The sequence below is a fragment of the Mustela nigripes genome, chromosome 11 (genome assembly GCF_022355385.1).
Source record: "Mustela nigripes isolate SB6536 chromosome 11, MUSNIG.SB6536, whole genome shotgun sequence".
NCBI lineage: Eukaryota > Metazoa > Chordata > Mammalia > Carnivora > Mustelidae > Mustela > Mustela nigripes.
In genome coordinates, this window is record NC_081567.1 from 23,732,007 (window position 1) to 23,738,153 (window position 6,147).

Genomic DNA, 6,147 nt, shown 5'->3' on the forward strand with positions numbered 1-6,147 from the left:
CCCGCTAAAAGCATAGACTGACAACACAACAGGGAGATGAATGGAGGCCCCATTTAGGGTTCAACGACAATCAAACTCTGGCTGCTGCCAAGTTCCCTCCAATCGGGACTGTCTTTATACTTCCCTACTTCAATTCATTCACCATGTCACCAAATAACATTGCACTCTGTGCCCTCTCAGAGTTGGTCTTCAGGTTGAGACGGTGAAGGCCCATTTCAGTCCAAAGTGAAAAGCCAAGCCTGACCAGCCACACCCATTAGGATGAAGCAGTGGCCCATCATTAGTCTCATACCTCCATGGGGAGCCCTGATCCTCAGACCAAGGTTGGGCAACACAGCCCAAAAGGAACCTTCTAGAATAGGGCTTCACTAGCATGGAAACTCACTCCCACACATCTCTAGGCTTGAGAAGTACAATCCCTGCCCCCTCTTGAAAGATCCTGGTGTAGGAAAAGGCCAACCGTACTGCCAAAAATAGGTCCTCAAATAATCCATGTGAACTGTCACATACTCAGGGTCTTTTGTCCAGGGACCAGACTTCAGATGGAAAACTGTCAACTCCATTGAGTCAACCTCGAATACAAGACCAAGTTCATGGATGGTGAAGGCAGCAAACGGTGATGTTAGCAAGGTTGGTTTGCTGGGCTGCCTCAGACTCTTGTTCATGGTGTTGATTCAAAGGTTTCAACAGGACACATGTCAAGAATCACGTGCAGAAAGACTTTAGAAACTGAGACAAAACCTCTAGAAAGAGAAGGACATGAGCATCTGCTTCTGGCCTCTCAACTATCCTTCAGAAAATGTTAACTTTCAGCAAATGTCTTCTGGACCCACAGTCAATGTCTGGCTCAGGCATATGGTGTTGAAGAGACAAAGTTGGTGAGGACACTAGACCCGCCCCAAGAACTTACCAATGAACAGAACTCAGGTGCCTGTGAGAGAGAGCGGCCCCTACCCCTGGAGAGGGAAGAAATAACACAAAGCTGAGTCTCCAAGGAAGGCAGGGAACAGTTTTGCTTTTCAACAGGAATGAGGGCCTCCACCGTCCTGATCTCCTCCTGAGAAACAAAAGGAAACACTGGACAAGACAGCAAACTTGTGAAATTTCTAGAGCACATGAGGAAACATGAGAAACAGATGGAGAACTAGGAAGCCTAGGAGAAAGCCAGCCTGGCAGTGGGAGCCAATCTCTCCAAGACACATCAGTGAATTCTGGAACAGGCGAGGGAATACAAAGTAAATGAACAAGCAACCTTTTGGGGACAGGTTGGAATGCAACAAGCAAAGATGAGACTTAGTAAGACTGCAGGATTTGGATGGGATCCGGGAGAGTTCCACCTAGAAAATCATGTGGAGGGGCACAAGAGTGGCCTGATCATTAAGTATCTGCTTAAAAGTATTTGATTCAGGTCATGATCCCAGAGCCCTGGGATCGAGCCCCACATTGGACTCCCTGTTCGGTGGGAAGCCTGCTTCTGCGTCTCCCACTCCCCCTGCTTGTGTTCTCTCTCTCACTGTGTCTCTCTCTGTCAAATAGGTCAATGTACAGTCCTTTCTAAAAAAAAGTAAATCACGTGGACAGGAAATACCCTGACCTTCTTAGCGACTGGGCTGTACCGAATGATCCCAGTTGTGCACCAGATGAAGGGACCCAGGATTGCTGGAGCCCCAGCCCACTTTCCACAAAGAAACTTTCCTGGTTTCTGCAGGAAGAGAATTCCATTGTTCTGTCCACATTCTGAACCCAAGTCTCATGCTGAACAAGAATTGGACCTAATGCAGGAGTGGTAAGATCACGTGATATGAGTGAACCTGAAAGGACAGTGTAGACTGACCCAGAGGGGATCCAGGTATCCAAGTGATTAATAATGCTACCTACCCCCTTCTACCTCAGTGAATCACACAACAATGTGTGGCAAGTCCTTAGAACAGAAAGGAAAATGCAGGTTACACATATCAGAATAGAAGGGCAGGCACAATTCTACAAAATGCATTTGGTAAAAGTACTCTAAGATCCAATTCCGGAAGTTCCAAATACAGTTATCTAGACTTGCCGCCACATAAATTTATACAAATGTATTTAGGACAACACAGCAAGAGCTTAGTCTTCTGCAGTCCGTTATTGTTGTTCAGTGAACTCCACTACCATATTCACTTTCTTCCTTAGCAGGTTCAATTCGGCTTCTTTAGCTGTTTTCTGATAACTCAGGGCATTATACCGGTCTTCCAGGAACTTTTCGCTTTCTGTAAAGGATAAGATTCCTTTTGTGTGTTTGTGCCATGACCTGAGAACTTGGTTTTGATGGGGAAGGAGAAGGGCAAGATCATGAAGGCAGGAAGGGATTCTTTCCCTGCCTGAGGCAAACTCATTGCCACCCTATGGAGATTTCCTCCCCCCAAAAAACATACCTTTCAGTTCTTGGTTTTTGCATGTCAAGGCTCTCAGCTCGTCATCATCCAATTCATCTTGGACCTTTAAGACAGATTTAAGAAAAGACCTATGAGGGCACCTAGCAGGACAGCATCATAGAGGCAATAAAGAAATCCCTTGAGGCATAAATAGAATAAGGGGAAATGAAATAAGGAGATAAGGAAACTGGTTCATTTCAGAAAACGCACAAATGGCTTTCTCAGTGGAACAGATATAAAAAAAACTCTTCTACTATATAATTGGACCTGCTGTCACCCTTCAGCGCTCACGTATTTTGTGCGATTTTCTACATAACATGGAGGGCAGCGCTGAATGATGTGAAGATTACCCAACTGTGAAATAAACCATACTTCCTAGACCTTGAAGTGGCAAACCTCATCATGGTGGTCCTAAGTGAAATCACAGCTCACTGTTCAGTAGAAGCTGCAGTGCCCAGACGCCCACTCTCTACTGTGTAAACAGCTCACGGGTACACTGCACTCACCTCCCACACTGAGTCAAAAGCCTCCTGAGCAGCATTCTAGGACAACGAACATCGACCTCTTACCACATCCACAGTCTGGATATCTCTGGCTCTCACAACTTCTGAGAGAGCCTGTTTAAGACGAAGGGTGTCCTTCAAATTTTTATTGATGACATCCATGTTTTTTGTGTTCTCCTTCAAGAAAATATATGGAAATATATATATGTATTGAATGAGTCACAAGGATTCATTCCATGGGGCTTGGGTGGCACCTGTGTGGCCCAGTCTGTGGAGTGTCTGACTCCTGCTTTCATTGGCCTCAAGTCCTCATCTCAGGGTCATGGGATTGATCCCTGCATCAGGCTACACACTCAGCATGGTGTCTGCTTGGGATTCTCTCTCTCTCTCCTTCATGCCCCCTCCCCTCACTCTTTCCTTCTCTCAAATCAATCAATCTTAGAAATAATGAGAGTAATTCATTATTTTTATTTCCATTGTTAGAACACAATTTGGGCAAAGAAAGGATTCTTACTTTGCATTTATTTATTTCGGCAAGGAAAACCTTATGTTCTCTCTTCCTTTGAGCTTCTTTCTTTGCTTCCCTGATCTGTAAAGCACAGGAAAAAGGAATCAGAATCCCAAAATAGCATCATGTTAGAGAATCCTATCGAACAATGTGTAACTCCTTTCTCAAAGAGAGAGGCAGTGCTCTACATTTGTGAAGCTTCTTTTACTCAAAAACCACCTTGGATCCCATGAAATAGATCAATAGAATGAACTAGATGAGGAGGAAGGAACCAAAATGAAATCACAAAAAATATTTGAAAGGGCACACATACCTTCTCCTCCCACCTGGCTATGTTTCAATATCCCTTTATTCCTTTTGCAGCTCATCAATATTCTTTTTTATTTGGTTTAAAGTAACTGAAAGGAGAAAAAAGAATTTTAAGATAATTAGCAAAACCAGCGACACTGAATAATCCCAGGGGGATTGAATAATCCTACCAGGGACACATTCTCTGACACATGGGTGTCAGTAACTTGTTAGCATTCCCACTGTGCCTGAAGAAAGCAAGAACTCACAGTGATGAACAATGGCATTCGACGGTTTCCAAAGCGCCTGACGGCCACCCAGGCCTTCAACAGCCAGCACCACAGAATCACCACAATCCATGAGCCCCAGACACTATCCATTATCCCCGCTGGCACACATTCGATTCAATTCATTTTCCCTTGGCAGGAAAGGCTCCCGCCACTTCAGACTCAAAACCATGGTTTGATCCTCTCCCATGACACGTGCTCTGCGTGGCAATATATGCCTTCTTCTATGAGTGTAGCCTGTTTGCTAGACTAAGAGAGCTTTCTCCTCTTGACATTTCACCAAGAGCCAGCTCATGGCAAAGTACTCCCTCCAGACCTCAGGCTGTGATCATCACTTGCCTCCTAAACATCTCTTTGCAAAATTACACCTTGTATTCTCCCTAGTCCCACAAGGTCTTCCTCCTCCTGGTCTCTTAGGGCAACTCCCTCCACATTGTCACTCAGACTCCACATGAGGAAGAGAACAATTTTCAAGACTTAAGAAGTCAGTGAGACATCAGAAGTCACCATAGTTATTCCTTGTCAGATTATACCCACATCATACACCCATACCGAGAATTTTTGGCAAAGAAAACTGAAGCCGAATATCTTACCTTCATATTGTCGAGGCTTTACCTAAGAGAGGAATAAACAAGGGTAAGCTGGATGTCAAAACATATGAGTAAAAATCTATAGTACACATAAATACCAAAATTGTAATCTAAAGATATTACAAAAACATTTGCTTAACAGAATTAATTCACAGGATTAAAAAAGAAGACAATGGGACGCCTGGGTGGCTCAGTTGGTTAAGCGGCTGCCTTCGGCTCAGGTCATGATCCCAGTGTCCTGGGATCGAGTCCCACATCGGGCTCCTTGCTCGGCAGGGAGCCTGCTTCTCCCTCTGCCTCTAGCCTGCCACTCTGTCTGCCTATGCTTATGCTCTGTATCTCTCTCTCTAACAAATAAATAAAAATCTTAAAAAAAAAAAAGACAAAATTAGAATTTCCTGATTAAGTCATCATAGTTCACAATCCATTTCTGATAAAGAGCACAAGTGTGTATGACATCTTTTTGACCCCTAAATCTATTCAAATTCTATTCAATTAATGTTCAACCTATTCAGTGTTGACAAGGGATCATGCAGACATTTACAAGATATTATTTCACCATTTTCCTAGGTTTTTTTTATGTTAGTAACATTCAGTTTGTCATTAGTTGTTTTTTCATTGTATATATTTATTGAGATAGAATTTAATCATTGTCCCCAGCTTTACTGAGATACAAGTATAAAGTGTAAAGTGCACTGATTTGATACATTTATAGATCAAAAGATTACCACCATGGCTGATCCTTCAGCCTGCCCCATGGTTGCTTTTTGTGTGTATGTAATAAGAGTATTGCTGTTCTGTGTCTTCAGATGAATTTAGTGCAGGTTCCTACCATCCTAATTACAACACAAAACATTCCCATAACTATCAGTTTGTTGAGTGCCTCTTTCCACTGAATTCTATCCTAAGGGTGCTTGAGTGTCTTTCATGGGGCATGTTTCTGGGATGCATCCATGTTGCGTGGATCTCAAATCTCTCAGAGGGGAATCATCATGAATCATTATGTGTGACCTTTTGTGTCTGGCTTCACTCATTAAGTTTTTTGGAGATGAAGAACCAAGAGAACTAGCAGTGAAACTTGTGGGAAGAATTTGAGATTCCATAATGGGAAAAAGGAAGTAGATGTTAGGGTCTTGGTAGCACCCCAAAGGGACTATTTTGTGGCCAACAGAATGGTCTGGGAGAACCTTCAGATTGGAGCATACGCTGTGTTGGAAGGAAGGTATAAGGTGATCTGTATAAAACAGGGAAGCTTGGTCGGCACCATGGGGGAAACCTGGAGGGGCATCCATGAGTCCCTTGGAATTGCTGGTCTTGACTTCTACTCCAGCTAATTGCTGTTTGGCCTTCCTGAGTGAAATAAGTCAAGCAGAGAGTCAATTATCATATGGTTTCACTTATTTGTGGAGCATAACAAATAGCATGGAGGACAAGGGGAGATGGAGAGGAGAAGGGAGTTGAGGGAAATTGGAAGGGGAGGTGAACCATGAGAGACTATGGACTCTGAAAAACAATCTGAGGGTTTTAAAGGGGCAGGGAGTTGGAGGCTGGGGGAACCAGGTG

At 43.7% G+C, this 6,147-nt stretch overlaps 1 long non-coding RNA gene across 1 annotated transcript; it reads right to left on the bottom strand.

Annotated features, from left to right (window-relative positions):
• Nucleotides 1-6: 6 nt before the first annotated feature.
• On the bottom strand, nucleotides 7-5,442 carry LOC132026850 (uncharacterized). Its single transcript, XR_009407022.1, has 3 exons — nucleotides 3,733-5,442; nucleotides 3,426-3,500; nucleotides 7-3,088 (listed from the first exon to the last, which is right to left on the bottom strand). It is a non-coding gene; the product is annotated as an uncharacterized LOC132026850 (long non-coding RNA).
• Between the last annotated feature and the right edge of the window lie 705 nt (nucleotides 5,443-6,147).